Source organism: Vombatus ursinus, unplaced genomic scaffold (genome assembly GCF_900497805.2).
Source record: "Vombatus ursinus unplaced genomic scaffold, bare-nosed wombat genome assembly UNPS02014893.1, whole genome shotgun sequence".
Classification (NCBI taxonomy): Eukaryota; Metazoa; Chordata; class Mammalia; order Diprotodontia; family Vombatidae; genus Vombatus; species Vombatus ursinus.
The window spans coordinates 4,950,498-4,975,769 of NW_020954671.1; the positions used below are offsets into that span (position 1 = coordinate 4,950,498).

Sequence of the window (25,272 nt, forward strand, 5' to 3'; positions counted from 1 at the left end):
AATGCCAAACAGAGGAGTTTATATTTGATCCTAGGGGTAATAGGAAGCGACTGGGTTTTATTGAGTAGGCTGATATGGTCAGACCTATGCTTTAGGAAAATCCCTTTGGTAGCTGAGTGGAGAAGGGACTGGGGTGGAGAGGAATGTAGGAAACAGGAAGACCAATTAGGAGGCCATAGTCCAGGTGAGAGACACAAGGGTGGTGGTTATATGAGTAGAGAAAATTGGAGGTATTCAAGTGACATTGTGAAGGTATAAAATGACAAGATTTGACAACAGTTTGGATATACAGTGTGAGTACAAGTAAGGTGTCAAGGATGACAAGTAACAAAGTCCTGGCCAACTAGATAGGGGTATTCTTGACAATACTAGGAGAATGAAGAAGAGAGGAAGGAGAAAGATGAGTTCTATTTTGGATCTATTGAATTTGAGATGCTTATGAAATATCTAATTTGGCATCTCTAAAAGGCAGTTGGTGGTGTAGGATTGGGACAATCTGAGAAAGACTAGGATTGAATATCTAGATCTGAGAATCAACAGCATCAAGATTATAGTTGAACTCATGGGAGCTGATGAGTTCATCAAACAAGAAAGTATAGAAGGAAAAAAGAAGAGGGCCTATGACAGAGCCTTGGGGGATACCTATAATTAGTGAGCAGAACCTGGATGGAGATCAAGCAAAGAATACTGAGGCATGATCCAACAGGTAGGATGAGAGTCAGGAGAGCAATGTCACAAAAACCCAGAGGAGGGTGTGGTCTACAGTGCTAAATTGCAAAGAGATCAAGAAGAATAAGGAATGAGAAAATAATATTAGATTTGGTAGTGAAGATGATTGGTAACTTTGAAGCAAGCAATTTCAATTACATGGTGAGGTTGGAAGCCAGTTGGCAAAAAGGTTTAGATGTGAGTATGAAAAGAGGAAATGGAGACACCAGTTATAAATGACTTTCTGAAGGAGTTGAGCCAAAAAGGGGCAGGAGAAATAGAGGACAACAGCTAATGGGTATTGTTCAATCAAACAAAATTTTTTTTCAAAAGATGGAGGAGAGATGGACATGTTTGTAGGCTTCAAGGGAAGAGCAAGTACATAGGGAGGCATAAAGATTAGAAAGAGAATGGGGTATCATAGTAGGGATAATCTGCCAGAGGAAATAGGAGTGGATGACCCAAGGGGACATGTTTTACATGGGTGCAAAGATTTTCCTTGTCATGGATAAGGGCTGCTCCTTCATGTGAGATGGGGTAAAGGAAGAAATAGTGGAGAAAAGATGTCTGAGTGATGTGAAAAGAAAGGGAGCTCCTGGTGAATTACTTCAAATTTTGGTGAATTATGAGGCTAAGGAATTCAAATGAGAGAAGGAAAGAAGGTGCCATAGGAGTGTTGAAGAGGGAAGAAAAAATTTGAAAAAGCTATTGTCCATAGGATAGTGAATTGATTAGGGATATCTGAAAGGATTGCCTTGCTTCAATGAGGGTTAAATTGAAATTATATAATATAAATTTGTAGCGCAGTCAGTCAGCAAGGTTTTATTATTTCCTCCAGCTTCATTCATCAGCATGTAAATAGGAACAAAGGAGAAAGATGGTGGGAATAATTTAATGCTGGTGTTTAGCAAGGCACAATCAGCAAAAAGATAATGGTGCAAGTGATTGGAGTGTAGAGAATAGTTTGAGGTTCTACTGATTCACCTAGAGGTCAAGATAGGAAAAGAAGGAATTGTATATCTAGTGCAAAAGGAATGAAAATAAAGAAATGGAGAGTAGAGAGACTAGAGTCACAAGAATAGTCTCAGGAGTTGTGAGGCATAAAGAAAGATGGAGGGATAAAAGATTAGGATCCGATAAAATAATTTGGGATTTTGGGGAGAACTTTTGGTGATGGCAAGATCAAAACTATGACTATCTCAGTGGGTATATTAGGTGGTATGGAGAAGTAGGTCACAGGAGCTGAATAGATTGAACAACTGGGAATTAAGGTATTTGAGGGAACACTGGTGAGAAGAGAACTAGAAAAAAATGAAAGTGGGGTTTAAAAGGGAGGTAGGGGATGCTAATGCATCACATGAACAAAAGATGGTGGGTTAGACATTTTCCTTAATCCCCACAACCTCTCAAACCTATTCAAAACAGAAATTATGCTCCAAAGATAAAGCAATCTCAGCTGTTTCCATGGTCAAGAATGCCCAGAATTCTAAAGATTAGAAAAAACAAGGAAATTAGGAAATCATGCCTGCTTAGTCTGAGGTCACTCAGCACCTCTAAACCACCTCCCACTCTACTGGTAGTATGGTTCCACTGGCAGACCTGAGGACACAACACAGACTTACATCAAAACCCACCCCTACATATGCCCTGGTGCCCAATGCCTCCTTCCAGTGCTGTGGAGACCTTGGTTCCAGACTGTGGATGTTTTCTCTTGTCTTGATAGCCAGCTTGACCATCAGGAGCCACCAGGGATGGCAATGTGGAAACGCCCAGTGCTGTACAGCTCTGAACTGCTGGTGCTAGTCTTGAGAAATGAGGAGAAAAGGAAATAGGATGGGTCACTATGATAGGAAACCAGCCAAGTAGGGATCTGTGAAGCACCCATAAGTAATTTGATCTCAAAGACAGGATGCACAGGGACAACCTAAGGATCATAGGTCTCCCAGAGGTACATGACAAGACAAACAAAGCTTCATACCACAATAAAGAAAATAATAGGATTGCCCAGAACATCTGAACATAGAAAATGAAATTACAATGGAAAGAATTCACAGATTGCCTCCAGAAAAGAACCCAAGGCTGCAAACTCATAGACATAAAGGAGTTAAATTTACCAATCCAATTCAGAAACAGTAAGATGGCTCCATAAGCCATCAGGAGAAAGACCTTTAAATACAAAGGAAGGGACATTTGGAAAATGCAAGATGATTTCACACCCACTAGAAAAAGGAGGGGGGAATATGCTACAAAGAGCAATGAAACTCAGAATGCAGCTCAGAGTGACCTACTCTGCAAATCTTAACCATACAGTACAAAAGATGAATGTTCAATAATAAAGAAGAATTTGAAATATTTTTTAAAAAGAAAACCATAACTAAAGAGATTATTTGCCTTGTAAATACCCCAGACAACAGAAGTGAATAAGGCATTCGGCAATAGGAAGAGTGACAAGAAAAAGAAAAGTAAGAGACTTCTTTCTAAATGTACACAAGATGGGGTAAAGGTGGAAATCTGCTAGAGGTAACAGTAAAGAGGCAGAGAAGGGGTATTATGAACAGAACCTGGTGATACCCTTCCTACAGATGAATCAACATTTTTTTTACATTACAACATGGGAGGGTTTTTAAGGAGGGGAAGGGCAAGGGAATAGTGAATTGTGTGTGTTGAGGGGAGTGTCAAATCAAAGGCTAGCAAAGGGTAAGGTGACCTTTGTGGTCTCAGAAAAAGGAAAGTCTATAGGTGAGTGGATAAGGAGGATTTAAAGGCAGGGAGAGGAAGCTTTGGAGGTGAGGGGGTGGGGTTCCACTGATGAATGCTCCTGTGGGTGAAGAAAGACAGTCAGTGAAAGGAGATGAGGACCTTAACCTGGATGAGGCCTGGGGGATTTGGTGCTTGAAAAGTTTATTTGTCCTGGGAGAGGGGGAGGTAGAATCCCTGGGGGCAACTGGCACCTGAAGGAATGCAAGAGAATGGACACAGGGCAAATATAGGGAAAAAATGTCTATAGAAGAGGGTATAAATCAGTGGCGAGTACATAATCAAGGATGTGGGCTCTACCATGGAGCAGTGTCCTTTCTGACACCTGCAACAATTGGCATTGTTCTGGGAGTGAGGCCTAATAGAAAAGAGGCTTCTACTTGACTAAGAGGAAAAAAGAGGGAGAAGAAATATATAACCAGATAAAAGTGGGATTTAAAAAAGGAAAAAATAAAATCTTAAAGGAAATGAACAGTTCTTAAAAGAACTGAGAAATATTCATAGCCATGTTAAAAAATGCTTCAAATCAGTAATGATATGATAAATGCTAATCAAAACAATCCTGAAGTTTCACTTCACATGCTGCAAATTAGCAAAAGTGATTTTTAAAAATGGCAACATTCAATGTTGGAGGGGTTGTGGAAAGATAGGTACGCTAATAAACCATTGGTTTAGCTGTGAAATGGTACAGCATTTTGGAAAGCAATTTGGAATTATGCAAATAAAGTGATTAAAATGTCCATACCCTTTGAACCAGAGATTCCATGACTGGATTTATACTCCGAGGAAGCCATAGATAAGAAAAAAGTCTTCAGATATTCCAAAATATTAATAGCAGTGCTCTTTGTGATAGCTAAGAATTAGAAACAAAAAAAATTCCCCTTCAATTGGTTAAGGAAATTGTGGTACATAAATGTAATGGAATATCACTGTGCTGTAAGAAATGATGTATGATAAAGACATAGAGACACAAAAAAATCTGTATTACCTGACACAGAGCGAAATAAGCATAGACACAAAAACAATATCTTTAATAGCTACAACAATGTAAATAGAAAGAATAAACACACAGGAAGAAATCAAAAGTAAGTGTAACAAAATAATAAAGATCAAGTAAGACTGTAATGAAGTTATAAGAAGACATCCTAACCTGCTCTTTAGTGGAAGTGAGAGGGCACAGGTGTTATACATAGGAAATAGAAAATATCAATAAAAACATTTTTTTAAAAAGGATGTGGGAGAATCAATCTTTTTTAACCTAGAGTTAACCTGAACCCAAGAAAACTCTCTTCTTCCTTATTCCCCGTCTTATACTGCTTCCAGGACCTAAGATTCAGAATAGAACCCTAGCAGGTACAATATGGGTTAAATAGGCTTTCGTTAGCTTCCTTGGGAACTTAAACACAATTTGTAATGTTGTTTCTATGGGGAAATATCCCCTGAATTCCAAACAAAAGCTTCATTTTTGGAACACAACCTGCTCATAACCTGCACATGTGTCCTACATAATAAATTATTTTATGAAGCATCAAATGTGACATATGTAACCAGGACGATTGCAGACAAACAAACAAAAACATATTCCAATTTGCTATAGCTCTTAAATATTTACCACTTATTTGTGTACTTAACCATGTATTACTTCACGTTGTTATTTAACTAATTGATGTACACGTTCTATCTTTCCAAGTAGATTATAAATAGACAAAGACAGACAGGCAATCAGACAGAGAGAGCATTTATTAAGTGCTAACTACATCCCACGCACTGGAGATACAGATATAAATAAGCAAGATAGTCCCTGCCTTTGAAGATTTTACATTCTAATGGGAGAAGGGAACAAAGGGGAGCAGAAAAGCAAGGGTAGGAGGACAGATATTTACATGGGGGCAATGCAGCAAATGAGTCTGGAGAAAGTCCAGGAGTGAATGAAGTGAATTGTGGCTGTGATCTTTCCTAAAATGGTGGTCCCAGGGAGGGAGTCATCAATCAAAAGAGGAAACCATAAATTTTTGACCTCTTTGAGGTTGAGGAATATGTCTTTTTATTTATCTATCTCTCTACCAAAAAGCAGCTAACACAGAGCTGGGCATAGAGTTGACCCAGTAGCTACCAACTGAATCAAATAATGCATGAGAATTTTTGTTTTCCCTGAGCCCCAGCTCAGAATCCCAGATATATACTACTAATACATTTTTTATTATTTGGAGTGTAACCATTCAGTATTCTGACTGGGATTGTGATAAAGTGGGAAACCCAAGGCATCCTTAGACAGAAAGTCCCTCAACTACTTTTCCCTGTAGTTTGCTTAGGTAACTTGAGAGTTTAGTGTTTAAGTGGATTGTTGGCTCAATATGAGTCAACAGTGCACCATGAAGCCAAAAAAGAAAAAAAAGTTAAATGCCATTTTAAACTGTATTGCTATAAGCCTAACCACTAGGTGTCACTGTTTCACACAATATGTATGTATATATGAATATGTATGTGTAGACATAGAAGGATTAGAATTAGGTTTAGAGGTATTTGTGGCTAGGAAGCTTTAAAAAAAGGGGGGGGAAGATGACTTTTTTAAAAAAAAATTCTTTCTTTCCAACAGACCCATGGGGGGATCTACTCTTCCAAACCCCTTCATACCTTCTTCCCAAGGCTACCCCAGGAGCCCCACCAGAAGCCAGACACCCTATTCACAAGAACAATCAAAGTTAGACTCTTTTCACAGAAAGACTGGATGGTAAATGGTCTGGAATTCCCTTTTAAAAGTTCTTTTTGGAGAGAACTTATTATGTTAAAAGGAAATAAAGGTTAGATGATGCCACTTTTTATTGTTGAGTCATTTCATTTGTATCCAACTCTCTGTGACCCTACTTGGGGTTCTCTTGGCAAACATACTGGAGGGGTTTGCCATTTTCTTTTCCAGATGAGGAAAATGAGGCAAACAGGATTAAGTGACTTGCCCAGTTTCAGTTACCAAGTGTCTGAGGTAACATTTGAACTCAGATCCCTCTGACTCTAGGGCTGGTACTCTATCCACTGTACCACCTAGCTGCCTCAGATTATACCCCTACTTAGAAAAAAAGAGTCTCTAACAATCACCTGGGAGTTGGACCCCCGGCTTGCACAAAAGTTCCCTAGTTAGTTTCTTAAATTGCCAGAACTGTCCCACTACACACTCATTTCTTGAACTAAAAGACATAAGTAAATGCAAATGCAAATTGACCACATTATTCTTGAGGGAAAGAGCAAAATTCAGTATAAAGGAAACAGCTTAGCTTATAACACAAAAACCAAATGCAAACCAATACTTGTTAATAAACAGTAGTTGGAGGAGGAAAGGGAGTTCCTTTCAGGGCGCCTCCATTTTGGGGGATAGGCCTCCCAGCTATGCATCTGACTCTCCCGGACTTTATCACTATGTCACAATATAGTATATTGTAAGAGTACCTCATTCCCCACCCCCCATCATTTTCTACTTCTCTTTTTCGGTTTTGTTTTTTGTTTGGCAAGGCAATCAGTGTTAAGTGACTTGCCCAGGGTCACACAACTAGTTGTTTCAAGTGTCTGAGGCTGGATTTGAACTCAGGTTCTTTTGACTCCAGGGCTGGTGCTCTATCCACTGCTCCACTAAGCTGCTCCTTTGCCCCCTTTTAATGTGTTCTCTTGTCCCATTAGAATGTTTATTCCATGAGGTCAGATACTTTCTTTTTGCTTGTATTTGTATCCTCAGCATTTAGTACAGTGCCTGGCATATAGTAAGTGTTAAATAAATGCTTCTTGTCTTGCCTTTCTTGCCTTCCTTTCATTGCAATGAAGACTCCTTTCGTTAACTGTTGAATGGATTATAAATGTCTCATATTATTTCAAGTTTGGATCTAAACTATCAAGAGACTAGCCTGAGTCAGACCCAGCACATCAGTATAGAATTTCCTATTTGTCACCTCTAGGGAAGTCACTGTCAAACAACTTAGAGAAGATGGCATATGTCACACACAATCTCTTACACGTGAAAAGTTAAAGAGCATCTAGTATACTTACTTGTTCACCCAACCTCAACCTGACTCTTGACTCATTGTTATATACTTAATTTTATTCTTCAGAGCTCTAAGGTAATCTAGGGGCATATTAATTTCTTTCTCATGAATAAACTTATAATCTCTTTCTCCTCAGGTAATCAATCAGCTCAAGTCCCCACCCCAGTTCAAATTATTTAATGAACTAGAGAAACCCTTTTTTTCATAAAATAATTACTCGTATTTTTCTATATTTAAATAATAAAATTACTCAATATATGCCTACATAATTTATTAACAGAATTAGTAAAGATAAGGACACATAATTATTTATAATATTTTGGATATGATGAACATCACAACCCAATGTCACTTCAAATTTTCAATATAATTGTCAGTTGACTTTTCACTCATAAAAATTATTCTTATAACATTCAGTTTTTCTCCACAGTAAACAGCAATAAAGTATATAAATGTATATAAATAATATATAATAAAAATTCCTTCCAAATCTCTACTTTGTCTTTTTTTTTTTGCTGAGGCAATTGGGGTTAAGTGACTTGTCTAGGGTCACACAGCTTGTAAGTGTCAAGGGTCTGAGGCTGGATTTGAACTCAGGTCCTCCTGACTCCAAGGTCAGAGCTTTCTCCACTGTGCTACCTAGCTGCCCGCCCCCCCCCCCATTGAATATCTACTTTGCAAAATAAATTTGAGAACAGCTTCTTTAGAAGAGAAAAATGTTTCCATGTCTTTTCTGGGTCTTCATCATGTTTTCCCCAGGAAACAATATACTCAGCTTCTCTTAAATAGGTGGGGAACCTGTGGCCCTCTAGGTCCTCAAGTGCAGCCCTTTGACTGAATTCAAACTCCACAGAACAAATCCCTTTAATAACAGGATTTGTTCTGTAAAACTTGGACTCTGTCAAAAGATTGCACCCAAGGACCTAGAAGGCCACTTGTGGCCTCAAGAGGCCACAGTTTCCCCACCCCTGTGTCAGACTTAAACTATCACTTTTTTTTTTTTTTTTGCTTTTTTTGGTGAGGCAATGGGGGTTAGGTGACTTGCCCAGGGTCACACATCTAGTAAGTGTCAAGTGTCTGAGGTTGGATTTGAACTTAGGTGCTCCTGATTCCAAGGCCAGAGCTCTATCTACTGTGCCACCTAGCTGCCCCCCACCTATCACACCCCCAGAATTTCTCTCCACAGTTTATCCAGGGGATCCTCATAGGTAAAACTCACACCTTCTTTAATAGTCCTGAAGAGGAAAATGTTTTACACCACCTTTCTTCATGTCTTCTCCATAGATTATCCATAGATCTTCATGGATTGCAGATACACACACACACACACACACACACACACACACACACACACACACACACACCTTCTTCCTGACTTCTTAGGGAGAAGCTTCTCACAATAAGCCATTTTTTTCACCTGTGTTTTCATAGATCTTCATGGATCACTGGTAAAATATATGCCTTCTCTTTGATTCCACAGGGAGCACTTAATATCAAGCCTTTTTTTTAAATTGACTTTTTCAACTACCAACACCAATTGTTTCTCCCAACACTCTATTTGAGTCTTTCTGTCCCCTTCAGCTATAGTAATAATATCTGTAGTCTCTGTGGGAGACACATTTAAAAGAAGGATTACATCTGTCCAATCATTTGGGGAACTTGGCAAGCTGATCCTCTTGCTGTTGTTTTTCAACTCAGTTTTGTCCTTTGTTGACTTCTCTGGGGTGTGGCTGCTTATCAGGTTGGTGGCAGAGGGTTCCAATCTCTCCCCTCCTCCACTCTGCCTCCCCCCTTGAGCTTGTAGCTCACTAGCAGACCTGTGGAGTATATAGCTGGGATCAGGCCAGGCATAGAAAGAAACTTCTCAGACAGTCATTTGCCACTTTGATTTCCCTTTCCTTCTTCTCCCTCAAAATTAATGTGTTGGCTCCACCCATACCTTTTCTTCCCCCCCCCCCCCCATCCCCGTTGTCTTTTCTGCTGTTTTTGGTCTTGTCTCAGCTTTATCAGCAGGGTTGTCCAAAGATACAGGGTCCATTAGATGAAGCATATATAATAAGCCTACAAATTTGAGAAGCCTCACAGTCACTCAATTCAAATATTTACTAAGCCTCATGGCCAAGGCATCGTGCTAAGCCGTGGCAAGATACGAAGATGATGAAAAAAAGAACATAAAAAGAAAAATGATATAGTCCTTACCTTTAAGGAGGTTACATTTTAGTAGGAGAGTGATATGTACACAAATAAATTCAATACAAGCAATAACCAGAGAAGTGAATAGAAGTCATATAGGGAAACATAAGAGATTAGGAAGGAGAGATAGCCTTTACTAGGGGGAATCAGGGAAGCCTTCATGGAAATGTTGACAAATGAACTGGGCCTTGAAGAGAGAAAATTTCCATAGGAAAAGAGTGGAAGGAGTCTATATTAGAAAGGGAAGACTTTCGCAAATGCACAGAGGCCAGACATATCAGGAAACACAGAATTATAACAATGTACTTTCTTTTTTTGAAACTGGTGAAACTTCTGACTCTGAATAAAAGTTTAACTAGGTTTCAGGCAAACATCAGGTAAACAAAAAACACTTGTCTGCTTGTTTCCTCGGACCAGTTCCATGAATATTTTCCTTAATAATGGTTCTTTACCAGCAAACAACATCCAGTTGGGGAAGATACAACGGTGTATAACCAGATTGTGACCCTAGGTACCCATAACTCCTAATTAAATGTAGTTTACCTTTTGGAAGTCCCTCCCAAAGGACATGGAGCAAGGGCAATCAGGGGCAAAGCAGCCTTCCTGTTATTCGGCAAGGCCCTTTTCCAGCTCACTCTAAACTCTGAGAGGTTCCAGATTTTACCTGAAGGAAAATTCCCCAGAGAACTTTTTCTTGGATCCTGACCCTGATAGGGGCTTGTAGATAAAAAACAAAAGCCAAACAAGTGAAATATGGAGAGAAAGAAGAAAGCAACAAAGAACCAAAGAATGTGACATGGTTGAGAGGGTGAGAATGGTGAGGTGTTGGAGCCATAACAGTGTTCCAGATGGATACTATATGCTGCACTCTGCTACTGCAGGTTGAACCAAGGGCTTTCAGGCATCTCTTCTCCCCAGTGGCAGAGAAAAGCAATGATGACTCCAGGGCAGAATCCCAGAACCAGCCAGCGCTATCCGAGATTCAGAAATGGGACTGTGATGAGGCTTCCTTGCATTGGCTTCTCCTTTCCCCTTTCTCCATCCCTATACACTCCTGGAGGGAGAGATCCTCTCACTGGTTAGTTACCCTGCTCTCCCCTCCCCCACCCTGCACCTCCCCTACTATGCTCCCCTGCTGTACCTATTCCATAATGGAGGACTGGGTTTAATGACTCCCTTCCCTAACCTTGTAGCAGCAATCTATGGCTGCTCTTAAAACTGCTTGCAATCCATATTATTTTAATTATTTTAAGCATTTTCTCAGTGTGTGTGTATACACATATGTATGTATTAAAACCTGCATGGCCATTAAAATCAGTGCCAATTTAAATTATTTAAATGATAACTTTAAGATTGGGAACTGAGGGAGGACAAAACCCAGGGAAAAAAGTAGATTTAAAATTATTAGGGCTACCCCAATATAAGTCAATCTCAATCGGGATTATCCCAATATAAATTAATGCTGCTGAAGTGAGATTTCTGACTGGGGGGGGGAGGGGGCGGGGCAGGGAACGGTTCAAGGAACCAAGAATAGATTAAGATGGTAATTGAGGAAGAAAGAGACCGCTCCTTGGGGCCAGGTACATGCAAGTCATTTTGTTCCTTTGCCCTGAAAGCCTACCCTTATTGGGAGATTCCCCTTCTGGAAGGAGAGACAGGAGAGAGGAGAGAGACAAGAGACTGCAAGTGAAATGTAAGGGCGTGTCCATTCGGTCCCTGGCTCAGTGGGTGGCTGACAGCTCAGCTGCTTGTGCTTACCAGAGCCACCTAGTGGCTGTAGTGGATATAGACAGAACACTAAAGCGGAGTACAAAGGATTTTGAGATGGAAGGAACCTCAGCAAAACTCTACACTCATCCTTTCATTTTATCCACGATAACACTGAGCACCACAGAGGTAAAGAGTGAATTGTTCTAAGGCAACACATTTCCTTAAGTGGCAAAGCAAGGATTAGAACCCAGATCTTCTTATTCCTAATCCAGTTCTTTCCACTACATCATGTACATCATGTATCATCCACTACAGTATTTAAAATATGAATTTGGACTTAACTGGGTGCTTTCTACTGACTTTGTCCATATTTCCTCAGTAACCCAAATTGCTTTAGATGACAGTGGAAAGAGGACGTAATGCTGATTCAGCAAGACATAGGATCTCACTTTTTGCTTTTAATTTCAGATAGATCTAACACGTAATTATGACTTTGGGTAACGACTGACCTTTTGAATGTTTAAAAATTATGACTGCTTCCAAGCTGATATTTGTGGGTACACAACCAAGATATCATACACATGATGAACCAGGCCATATGAATTCCTGGTATTTTGTATCGGGCCAGGATTTTTATTTTGGTGTCATATGTTTCAAGTACTCACATTGTTCTCTAACCTTCCAATATTTTTGTTGTTATTTATAACACAAAAACATTTTGGGGTGACTTTCCTATATCATATTTCAGTGCTTTTCCACCATGAGATATGTTTTATAATGTTGATTCACAAGCTATATTAGATCCTTGTTTCAGGACCTAATATTTACAATAATATAATATAAACAAAAAGTATTTTCTTTAAAAAAGCATGAGACTAGAGCTGATGTAGGTGAATAGGGCTACATAAGAAGTATACATTGATTTTGCCTACAACTTGCAATTTGTGGATTCTATTAATTATTATAATTGTGAAATATTTACTGAATGCCAACAATACACTAGATATATGAGCAGTTATATGACAAGTCAATCCCTCTGACCATGTTTACTTACCTGTTCAATAGAAATAAATAGGATTGGTTGTGAGCTAAATGTTTTTCAAGACTTAAAATGACATACAAATCTTAGTTATTATGTCATTAAAGACTCTTGAGTCTCAGTATTATTGGGTACTTTGGTAAATCCATGATTTTATCAGTGTGGATACTCCCTTCACTAGTCCAGATCAAACTTCACACCTTCTTATCCTTGTCTATCCTTTCCATGTCTTTCCATAAATCCATAAGGTCATAGGAATTAGAATTCTAGGGAACTTTGGAGTTCTCAAAAGTAGACACCTTGTTCATGTCTTAAGAGGTACTAATGGACTGTCCACTAGTTTTTTTTAAATCAATACATTTTGTTTTATAACAGTAGGAATTTTGCAACAAGCATTCCAACAAACCTCATGAAATAGAACATGTTAACAGAAAGGAGAGGTATTTTCTTTAACTATTACAATATGGTACTAACTTTATTGTAAATGATGATTTTGTTGCCTATACATCATGATTTAATTTACATTGTTGTAGTAATTGTGTATTGTTCTTTTGGATTCGTTTTCTTCCATCTTCATCATTTCATAAAAGTCTTCTCCAGTTTCTCTGAGTTCTGCACATTTGTCATTCCTTTAGGCACTGTAGCATTTGTTCAGCCGTTCTCCTATTTAGGCACATTTTGTTTACAGGTTATTGTTACCACAAGTAATACTGTTATAAACATTTTTTCCACAAGTTTTTGTTTTGTTTTGTTTTTGCTATCAAAACTACTTTGGGATAAAAACTTAGTAGTGGAATCTCCAGGTCAGTGTATGAAAAATTTAGTAGCTTTTCTTGAATAATTACTTACTGTTTTCCAGAATATTTAAGCAAATTCATAATGCCACCGATAATGAATTAGTATGCCTGTCTCCCCACAGGCCTTCCAAGAATAAGCCTCAACCCCCTTTTTTTTGCATATTCACCAGCTTGATGAGTGCAAAGTGATACCTTATGTCCTATGCTAGGACTGACTCAGGCCATTCCTCTGGTAAAGGTCAGAAATTAGAACAAAATGAGATACTTATAATCTATCTAACAATTAACAAAAATAGGTTTACTTAGCTTTAGCAATGGAAGGAATGTTCATGAAGGATGTATAGCTCTTCTAAGTTGGTTGTGGTCATCCCCTCAGTCTGAGGCCTAAGGAAGGAGCCTATGTCCCACATGTTTTTATAGTCCAGTCACCAGGAAGCTTCATCAAAGCCTGAGCCAATCACATCTAGAAGACTGATTCCACACTTTTAAAAGAAAATTAGCCTAGCCTTAAAAATATTAGTTCAGCCTACTTCACAGAGCCCAAGGAAATCTTGTTCCTACAACATCTTGGGACTGTTTTGTTTTCAGATGGTTATAGTATGTATTTCTTCTTTTGAAAACTATCTATTCATATCCTTTGACCACTGTTTATTGAGAAAGTTTTTTTGTCACATATTTGTGTCAATTCCCTAAAGACTTCAAATGTGAGGTTTTTCATATAAGTAGTTTAATTTTTTCTAATTTTAGCTGTATTCATTAGGGAGCTTTTACATTTTACATAACTGACACTCTCTACTTTTGTCTTTCATGATATCTTCTATTCAGTTTCTGGTTATCAATCCCCCTCCCATATTGGGGGTTCTTAGCTTGCGGTCTATGAATTAGATTTCAGGGGTTCTGTGGACATGAATAGGGAAAATTATATCTTTATTTCAATATAATTGCTTTTCTTTTCAAACCTTATGCATTTTATTTTATGCACTAAAAATTTGTTAGTCTGAGAAAGGGGTCCATGACATAAAAAAGGTTAAGAATCTCTACTCTTCTTTCTCTTATATGTATATACACACTTATAGTAATTTTAAAACATACCTAACCTTTCCTTTTTCCCTACTCTTTTGTGGTATCATTTTATATTCAGATACTTTCAAATTGTGTGATATAAGGCATAGAATGCTGATCCAAATCTATTTTCCCCCTAAACTACTTTGTACCATTCTGGGACTATATGTACAATGTCATCTGTGAATTATGAAGACTTGAATAACTTCATCATTAAGAAGGAGTTCTTTTGTTTGGGTTTTACACAGGTTACCTTCAATGGCACTGGCAAATACCTCTTGACAAAAACTCTCAAATAACTAATAAGACTTTGTAGTTTATATTGAAGGACAAAGGTATGTAATAAATGAATTTATCATATTTCCATGAGGAACAGGATCCTCCTTAAGCAAAAATGTGATGATGCGGTGGGAAAAGCCCTGGATTTGTGGTCAGACAGTGAGTTCAGATGCCAGTTCTGCTACTTACCTGAGCAAATTACTTAATTTCTTTGATCTTGGCTTCCCTTATCTGTAAAATTAGGTGGTTAGATCATTAGACCATCTTCAAAGTCACTTACAGCTCTAAATCCTACGAAACTTAACAGGCAAACTTTATCTTCACTGTCAGCTTTCTGTGCTCTTTTTCCTTTTCTGTCATCTTCCCTCAAACCCCTCCTACTCAGTAGCCTATGGCCTTTTCTTCCTACTCTCCCCCCATAAACAAATAAATAAACAAGCCTGCATTCACATTAGGTGTTTGTAGAATCAACTAGAATCAAAGCCTTAAACAAAAGGAAAGAGGTTTTTGGCAAAATGTCTGATAGTTTCTATCTTCTATGGGAGGCACTATTTATTTTATGTTATTTTGGGGTGACCAAAATTCCCAACCCAATGAAATCACAAAAAAAGAGACAAAAGTCCATTCCACCTATGTTCAGGACAGCTCTGACTGAGATAAATATTACTTGTTCTATTTCACAGACGGCTCACCTGAAGCTTATAGATGACTAGTGATTTGCCCAAGGTTATTTCATGAGTCACTCATGAGTATATCTAAAAATAGAACCCACAAAATGAAAATATGACTCCCAGTCACATGTTCTTGCCACTGGACCATACTTCTGTTTAAAAAATGTAAACAGTCTCTCTTACATCATCTGAAACTGAAAACTGATTTTCCTTCCTCTTTGTAAACATATAAAATTGGCACAAGGGAATTAACAGACTTCCCACCTAAAGTACAGTATTATGCCCTTTTCTAGGTAGGACAGTGATAAATTGTGGGGTATCCAAAGAAGGGCAGTCAGGATGGTGAAAGGCTGGAGGACCATGCCATATGAAAATCAATAGAAGGAAACTAGGATGTTTAATCTGAAAGAGAGAAGACTTAGGGAGCACATAATAACTGTTTTCAAATATTTGAAGAGCTAAACTGTGGAAGAGGGATTCAACTATTCTGCTTGGCTCTAGAGGGCAAGTCTAGGATCAAAAGGTAGATATTGTATAAAGGCAGAATTCAGTCTGCTTGAATTCTAAACAACTAGAACTACTCTAAAATAGAATGGGCAACTTCAGGAAGTAATAGGTATTCTTCCCGGTAGCTCTTCAAGAAAAACATGGATGAAAACCCTTTGTCAGGTATATTGGAAAGGGGATCCTTACTCACCTATAGATTGGAATAAATGGCTACTAAGTTCCTCTCCTTTTCTGAGATGCTGTGATATATCTAATCATTTCTGCTTTAAAAATAAAAATGAACAGTCACTCCAGAGTTCCCCTTTAGAAAATTCTAATTCTTTGTTTAATACAAGAGATTCCTACCTCCATTCAAAGGTACATCTCAAGGGCTACCTCCTATGCATAAACCTTTCCCTGATTCCTCCAGATGCTAGCAATTTCCTACTTTCACTCCTAGGTTACTTTATGTCTATTAGGCTCCTATATTAAACAAAGAATCGGAATTTTCTGAAGGGAAATTTTCACATGATATTCAGTTTTTATTAGGTTACTATGATGGGACACTAATGATGGACCCCTAAAAGGCCCTGAACTTTCCCATGTCACTCCCCTGAGGCACCTGGCCCTTCCCAACCAATAATCCTTTTAACTGGGCTTTTATTGTGGCCTTCATTGTCTTGCACCTGGCCCACCCCAGGTTACTTGCCACTCTTTAATCCCATCTAGACCCCTTTCTTAGTTACCTCCAGACTACCCTAGGCTACTTAGCACCCCAGAATCTCATCCAGAACTTCCCACAAGTCTTTCTGTATAAAAGTGTCCATCTTGTCCCCATTAAATTATGCAGATTCTTAAAATCTCACCCACTTCTGTTGATAACACAATAAACCTTGTCTCTGAAAGAAGACTTGAGTGGTTGAATTCTTTCAAGGCAGACCTACACCCTTTGCCCTTGCATTTTGGGGTTTCCAAGACTCCTAGACCACAACAACTAGACTTTTTTGTATTTGCTTATTTATCTGTATTGTTCTCCCCCAGTAGAATGTAAACTTCTTGAGATCAGGAACCACTTTTGTTTGTATCTTTGTAGCCCCAGTGAAAAAGTACAGCATCTGCAATATAGTAGTTGCTTAATAAAATCTTACTTGGATTAAATTGACAGCATTGTTGGTGTCAAGGAGGAAGCTGACTTTGCATTTCAATAATGTCACTAGTAAGGAGAGTCAAACTATCTTCATCCAGGAGAGGATCAATAGTTTTGGGAACAAACAGAACATGGTAATAACAATAACAGTAACTAACATTTTCAGACACTTGACTCACCCCTTTGTGAGGTACCTGCATAATTAATATCCTTGTTTTACAGGTGAAGAAATAGTGGCCCAGAGAGTTAAGTGACTTGGTCAAGATCCCTTCCTGAGCTAAAGAACCAGAATTTGAGATAAGACTTGAAAATCATGAATATCTTGACTTTGATAAACAACCCTGATGTGACTCTGTCAGGCCTGTAGACAGTCTTGTAACACTGGGTGTATTCTGTCAATTTTTTTTAGTTGTATTATTATCTAAAATCTTTTACGTAAAGTATATCTAGACCTGTGCCTGCATACAGGTCACCAACTTATCTGTAATTTCCAGACTTCCTTGGAGCACTGAAACTTCAAACGACTTGGCCTATGTCATGTGGCTAATAAGAGAGGAAGGACTCAAACTTTGGTCTTCCTGATGGTAAGACCAGTCCACTATTCACTATGCCAGGCTGCTTCCTTACCCTACTTGCTTAGATACTGAAGTAACATTTCCCTACTATTTCCCCCTTTCATTTGCACTTACAAACACATACCACATAGGGGACATCTTATCTTTCTACTACCTTCCTTCTCTGTTATTTTCAGTGACATATGGAACACAGATTAACAATTTTTTTTGACCCCTATATTAGTAAGCTAGTATCATTACCAATGTTAGACTTTGAAAACACAATCTATGAGTTATTCCTTGGGGCTAGATTTTGGGAAGCAAGCCCAACACATTGCCAGTATTTCATGTAATATGATCATCTCAGAAGCAAAAGGAAAGGTGGCAAGAAAAAGCATATTGCTATAAGACATATATGCTTTAAATTCATACTATACCTTCATGGGAATTAATTTTCCTGAGAAATATCACAATGCTTTATTTACATCAGAAAGAAGTATAATCTTTGGATAAGAACATCTACAAATCCATTCAAATAAAGAAATACAAATAAACTAGAGGAAGTAGACAAATCAACAAAAAGCACTTGAGTGTCAGGCACTGGGCCTTCTTTCCAGTGCTTGCTGTTCACTACCTCTAAGTCAAATTTCTACTCAAATAGCAAATCAATTATGGTTCTCTGTACTGCTAGAAAAATTCATTCAAGTGTTATTTTCAGGAGGAAAAATGAATTATCATTCTTATAGATTTTTTTCTGCATAGAATTCTCATCATACTGGGATTCTGGAGGATTAAGTAGAAATATGGAAATAGCAAAATGAATACCTCTAAGGTATCTTCTAGCTTTAAATCTTATAGTGCTATTGTACCTTGCGTACCCTTCTCTCACACGTGAGCCCTTGGGATAGCCACTTTAGATTCAAAGTATTCTTTTGGGTCTGCATCCATTCAAAACCATATCTCATGAGCCTCCATCAATGTACTATAGTCAGCCAGAGGACACAGTTCAAAAAAAGGCATTTAATAGCATGGTAAAGAAAGTCACATTAGAACATTTCAATCCCTTACCCTCACCTTTCATAACCATACAGATCATACATAAGGAATTGGTAATCAAAACTCAGATACTGACTGTCTTCTGGGGATGTTGCTGGGTCTTCTCCCATTGGGTGTGAAATCTCCAATGGGAACGTGTTTTTTAATTTAATTTTTTATTTATAGTTCCATATTCTTTCCCTCCACACTCCCCCATTGAGAAGGCAAGAAAGATGATACTCACTATCCATACATAGCCATACAAAACATATTTCTGCATCAAATATGTTCTGAGAAAGAAAAGAAAGGAAAAGAAAATAAAACAATATGTTTCAGTCTGCCCTCTGAGTCCATCAGTGCTCTCTCTGGTAGTCGATAGCATTTTATATCATGTGTCTTAGAGTTGTGGTGGATCATTGTATTGATCTGGGTTACTAAGTCTTTCACAGTTGATTATCATTAAAATATTGCTATTATTATGTAGATTGTTCTCCTGGTTCTGCTTACTTCATTTTGTCTCAGTTCATATAGGTCTTTCCAAGTTTTTCTGAAATACTCCCCTTTGTCATTTCTTATAGTACAATAGTATGCCCTCACATTCATATACCATAACTTGTTCAGTCACTGCCCAATTGATGGAGAGCTCCTCATTTTCTAATTCTTTGCTATCATAAAAATTGTTACTATAAATATTTTTCTACATATGAGTCCCTTTCCTTTTTCTTTTATCTCTTTGGGCTATAGACCTAATAATAGTATTGCTCGGTTAAAGAGTATGCACAGTTTTATAGTCCCTTAGGTGTGGTTCCAAATTGTTCTCCAGAATGGTTGGAATAGTTCACAGCTCCACCAATTGTACATTAGTGTACCAATTTTCCCACATCCTTTCCAGCACTTGTCATTTTCTTATCTAACATCTTAGCCAACCTGATGGGTATGAGGTGGGACCTCAGAGTTATTTAAATTTGACTTCTCTAATTATTAGTGATTTGGAACATTTTTTAATATGGCTATTGATAATTTTGATTTCTTCCTCTGAAAACTGTTTGTTCATATCCTTTGACTAACAATTGGAAAATGGTTTATTAATTTGGCTCAGCTCCCTATACATTTGAGAGATGAGATCTTTATTGGAGAAACTTGTTGAAAACATTTTTCCCAGTTTCCTACTTTCCTTCTAATTTTGGTTGCACTAGTTTTATTTCTGCCAAAATTTTTTTTAAATTTTATGTAACCAAAATTATCTTATTTACCTCCTGTGAATCTCTCTATTTCTTTTGTGGTTATGACTTCTTTTACCTATAGATATGGCAGGTAATTTCTTCCATGTTCCCCTAATTTGTTTATATCACTCTTTATGTCTAAATCATGTTCAATTTTGAGCTTAACTTGGTACATGGTGCGAGGATGTTGTTCTATGCCTATTATCTACCAGACTACTTTCCAGTTTTCCCAGCAGTTTTTTTTGGGGGGGTCAAATAGTGAGTTCTTGCCCCAGTAGCTAAGATCTTTAGATTTTTCAAGGCTACTGTGCTTATTTGCATCTAACTTATCCCATTGACCAACCATTCTATTTCTTATCCAGTACCAAAATGTTTTGATGATTACTATCTTCTAATATAGTTTAATATTGCTACTGCTTGCCTCTTCTTTCACATTTTTTTCATTGATTCCATTGATATTTTTTACCTTTCATTCCTTCAGATGAGTTTTGTTATTATTTTTTCTAGCTTTATAAATGAGTCTTTAGTAATTTAATTGGTATGGTACTAAATAAGTAATTAATTTAGGTAGTATTGGCATTTTCATTATATTAGCTTGGTCTACCCATGAGCAATTACTATTTCTCTAATTATTTAGATCTATTTTTAATTGTGTGAAGTGTTTTATAATTGCATTCATATAGTTCTGGGTTTGTTTTGGCAGGTAGACTCCCATGTATTTTATATTGTCTGCAGTTCTTTTAAATGGAATCTATTTCTTCCTTTTGGATTTTGTTGGCAATATATAGAAATGTTGATGATTTGTGTGGTTTTATTTTATAGCCTGCAAATTTGCTAGTTGTTCAATGTTTTGACTAGTTTTTTAGTTGTCTCTCTAGAACTCTTTATAGCATCATGTCATCTGCAAAAAGTGATAGTTGTTTCTTTTTTGTCTGCATTCTTTCAATTTACTTTTTTTTGCCTTATTGCTATATCTAGCATTTCTAGTACATTATTAAATAATAATGATGACAATGGACATACTTGCCTCACCTCTGACCTTATTGGAAAGGCTTGTAGTTTATCCTTATGGCAAATAATGCTTGCCCTTGGCTTTAGATAGATACTACTTATTATTTTAAGAAAAATTCGATTTATTCCTGTGTGTCCTAGTGTTTTTAGTAGGAATGACTGTTGCAATTTGATAAAAGATTGTTGTGCATCTTTTGATATAATCATATGATTTTTGTTGTTTTTGTTATTAATATGGCTGATTATATTTATAGTTTTCCTAATATTAAACCAGTCCTGCATTCCTGGTATAAATTCAGCCTGGTCATTGTATCTTCTTTGTGGTATGTTGTGATAATCTCCTTACTAGGATTTTATTTCAGATTTTTGCATTAACATTCACTAGGGAAATTGGCCTATAGTTTTCTTTCTGTTTTTTCTCTTTCTCTGGTTTGGGTATCAAAACCATATTAGTGTCATAGAAGGAATTTGGTCATACTCCTTATTTACTCTTTTAAATAGTTTATATAATATTAAAATTAATTATTCTTTAAATTATTGGTTGATTTGTTTTTGTTCATTTGTTTATTTTGGTAAATCCATCTGGTCCTAGTGTTTTTTCTTAGGGAGCTCATCTATGGCTTGTTTGATATCATTTTCTAAGACAGGGCTATTTAAGTATTCTATTTCCTTTTTGTTAATCTGGGCAATTTATATTTTTTGTAAATATTCATCCTTTTCATTTAGATAATCAGTTTTATTTGCATATAGTTGAGCAAAATAGCTCCTAATAATAGGTTTAATTTCATCTTCATTGGTTGTGCATTCACCTTTTTCATTTTTGATACTAGTAACTGCATCTCATAAATTTTGGTTTGTTGTTTCATTGTTGTCACTGCCTTTAATGAAATTGTTGATTGGTTCTATGATTTGCTCCTTAATTCACATTTTTCAGGATTAGATTATTAGTTTCCAACTAATTTTTAATCTATGCTTCAAAGGCCTTTTATTGAAAATAATTTTTATTGTATTATCAACTGAAAAGGGAGCATTTCATATTTCTATTTTTCTGCATTTGTTTGTGAGGTTTTTAATGCCCTAAAACATGGTCAGTTCTTGTAAAGGTGAGAGAAAGGTACATTCCTTTCTATTCCCCCTTGGTATTCTCCAGAGACTTGCCATATTTCTTTTCTAAAATTATATTCATCTTCTTAACTTATATCTTGTTTGTTTTATGGTTAGATTTATCTAGGCCTGAGAGGGGTAAATTTGGGTTCCCCACTAGAATAGTTTTACTATTTCCTTTTGTACATCAATTGCTTTTCCTTTAAGAATTTGAATGCTATGTCCTTTGGTGCATATATGCTTAGTATTACTATTAATTAATTATCTATGGTACCTTTTAGCAAAATGTTGTTTACCCAATTATCTTTTAATTAGGTCTATTTTTGCTTGTGCTTTATTTGAGACTGTGATTGCTACCCTTGCCTTTTTTACTTTAGTTGAAGCATGATACACTCATCTCCAGTCCCTTATTTTAACTGTGTGTATCTTTCTGTTTCAGCTATGTCTTTTGTAAACAACATATTATTGGAGTCTGCTATTCTCTTCCATTATATGGGTGAATTCATTCTATTCACAGTTACAATTGCTAATTGTGTATTTCCCTTTATCTTATTCTCTTCTATTTATCCATATCTTTTAAAAATTCTGTTTCAATCCTCCCCATGCCTGCAGTCTTTGAGGTGGAACACGTCTCTAAGAGCATGTGGCTTTATCATTTTCTAAAGACCTGGCATTCCCAGAGTGGACAACAAAGCTATTGAGTTTCTCTTGCTACAGACATCATATGAAACATATCACTGGACTTCTCCTAAAGGTCATGTGGACCCAGGAGACAGTGACTTAGAGATAGCTTTTAGGGAGACCCAGGAGGAAGTTGGCCTGGATGCCAGCCGGCTGAACATCATTGAAGGATTCAAGAGTGAGCTGAACTATGTAGTCAACAGCAAGCCCCAAACAGTTATCTACTGGCTGGCTGAGGCGAAGGACGACAACATGGAAATTCAGCTATGCGGGAAGCACCAGGCTTACTGCTGGCTGAACCTAGAGGGGGCCTGCAAGCTGGCTTCGTTTAAGGATATAGCAACATCCCTCAGAGAGGGGCACCAATTTCTCTGCTCCAACACAACTTGACCCCAGAAAAGGGAAAGTCTTTTGAGATGCCCAAGATTCAACCTGCCGAGGTTCTCAGGTGTCTCTTCTGAGATCAACCCTGACCCTGGTTAGATTATCCAGCCCTGCAGTACAGGGAAGCTGAAGCGACCAATGAAATTAGGTGAAGCCTTTTAGGTCAGAGCAAATGTTGTTGTATTAAAATGAAAGAATGGCATGGAAATATATAAAGCCAAATCTCTTCGCTCATGTATCTGAGGAATAAACTGTTAGAAACTCAGTTGTCATTCATTTTATAATAAAAAAAATTCTGTTTCAAAAATGCACTTTTGCTTCTGACTGCTACCTTCCTTAATCTACTCTCCCCTTTCTCTTAGTCACTTCCCATCCTTCTGTGCTGGGTAAGATTAATCTTTCCTTCTTTGAACAAGTTCGGATGAAAGTGAGGTTCAAATGTTGCCCCCCCATTTCCCCCTCCACTGTAAAAACTGTTCCTTGTGCACCTCTTTCAGGTGAGATAATTTTCTCCACTCTACCTCTTTCTCCCTTCTCCCCTTGCATTCCTCTTTCTTACCTCCATTTTTTTTAGATCATCTCAACATAATCGATTCACTTATGCCTTCTATGTTGATTCCTTCTAACTACACTAATAATGATAAAGTTCTTAGGAGTTACATACATCATCTTCCCATATAGGAATGTAAACAGTTCAACCTTATTAAGGCTTTTATTATTTCCCTTTCATTTTTACCTTTTTATGCTTCTTTTGTGTCTTGTATTTGAATATCAAATTTTTTTCCAGCTCTAGTCTTTTCAACAAGAATGCTTGAAAGTCTTCTATTTCATTAACTATCTATTTTTTTCCACTGTAAGATTATTACTTAATTTTGTTGGGTAGGTTATTCTTGGTGGTAATCCTAGCTCCTTTGCCTTCTGGAAAATCATATTCCTAGCCCACCATTCTGTTATAGTGGTAGTTGTTAAATCTTGTGTAAACTTGACTGTGGCACCACAGTATTTGAATTATTTCTTTTGGCTATTTTCAGTATTTTCTTTTTGATCTGGGAGCTTTAGGGTTTGACTATAATGTTTCTAGATGTTTTCATTTTGGGATCTCTTCAGAAGGTGGTCAGTAGACTCTTTCAGTTTCTACCTTGCCCTCTGGTTCTAAGATATTAAGGCAGTTTTCCTTTATACTTTTTTGATATATGATGTCTAGGCTTTCAGGTAGTCTATTAATTTTTAAATGATCTCTCAATCTACTTTGAAGGTCAGCTATTTTTCCTATGAGATATCTCACATCTTCTTCTATTTTCAGTCTTTTGCTTTGTTTTATTGTTTCTTGATATCTCATGGAATCATTAGTTTCTGTTTCACCAGTTCTAATTTTTAAGGAGTTACTTTCTTCAGTGAGGTTTTGTACTTTTTTCTTACCATTTGACCATTTCTGATTTTTAAAGAATTATTTTCTGTCTTTTTTTGTGCATCTTTTACCAAGCTGTTTTCTTTTCATACATTTCTTGCATTTCTCTTATTTTCCCAATTTTTTCTTTATTGCTTGTTTCACTTTAAAATCAGTTTTGCTATTTTAAAATCTCTTCCAGGAATTCTTGGGTTGGTGTCCAATCTGCATTTTCCTTTGAGGTTAACAGCTTGTAATTTTCCCAAGTCATTTTCTTCTGGGTGTCTTAAACTTCCCTTTCATCACAGTAGCTTTTTACAGACAGGTTATTAATATTTCTTTATTGTTTGCTCATTTTTCTAGCCCATTTCTTGACTTCGAATTTTATGTTAGAGTTGGGTTCTACTAATCTCTAGGGTGAGGGGTGACTGGCTTGAGCTTTAGACTTTTATGTCCTGCTGTTTTCACAACTAGGCCTGGGGGTCTGTAAGTTTTCAATGCTTCCAAAGCGGTGTGATCTATGGTTTGGTCTGGTTTCTGCCCTCCTGGTCTCCTCTCTAGTCCTTACCTAGATAGGGCCTCTGCTCCCTTGTGACCACAATCACTCCCCTCCACCCTGGAACTAGGACCTGGAACTGGGTAATGGGCAAGGGGGCTGCTGAAAAGAGCCTGAACCTACCCCTAGTGCTAGTTCAGGGATCCATCTATATAATCTTTTTCTAACCAAGTGTTCAATCTCCCTACATATTAAGCATTCCTGTTGCTGGTGCTGCCACCTCCAAGACCCAAAGTCAATCTTGCTTCTGTCATGCCATGTTGTAGCCCAGCTCCCACCCCAGTGATTGCAGGCCTTTTGTCTTCCTAAGCTTCCCTGGGTTGGAAAAATGACTCACTGTGATTTTCTTGTTGGTTCTTCCACTCATAATTCAATTTGATGACGTATGTCTTGAAGTTGTTTAGAGGAGTAGTTTGGGAGAACTCAGCAAAATTGTTCACTTCATTCCACCATCTTGGTT

The 25,272-nt window shown here is 37.4% G+C and overlaps 1 pseudogene; it reads left to right on the forward strand.

The window, feature by feature from the left end:
- The first annotated feature begins 1,164 nt into the window (after nucleotides 1-1,164).
- LOC114028604 lies at nucleotides 1,165-22,875 on the forward strand (annotated as a pseudogene).
- The last annotated feature ends 2,397 nt before the right edge of the window (nucleotides 22,876-25,272 follow it).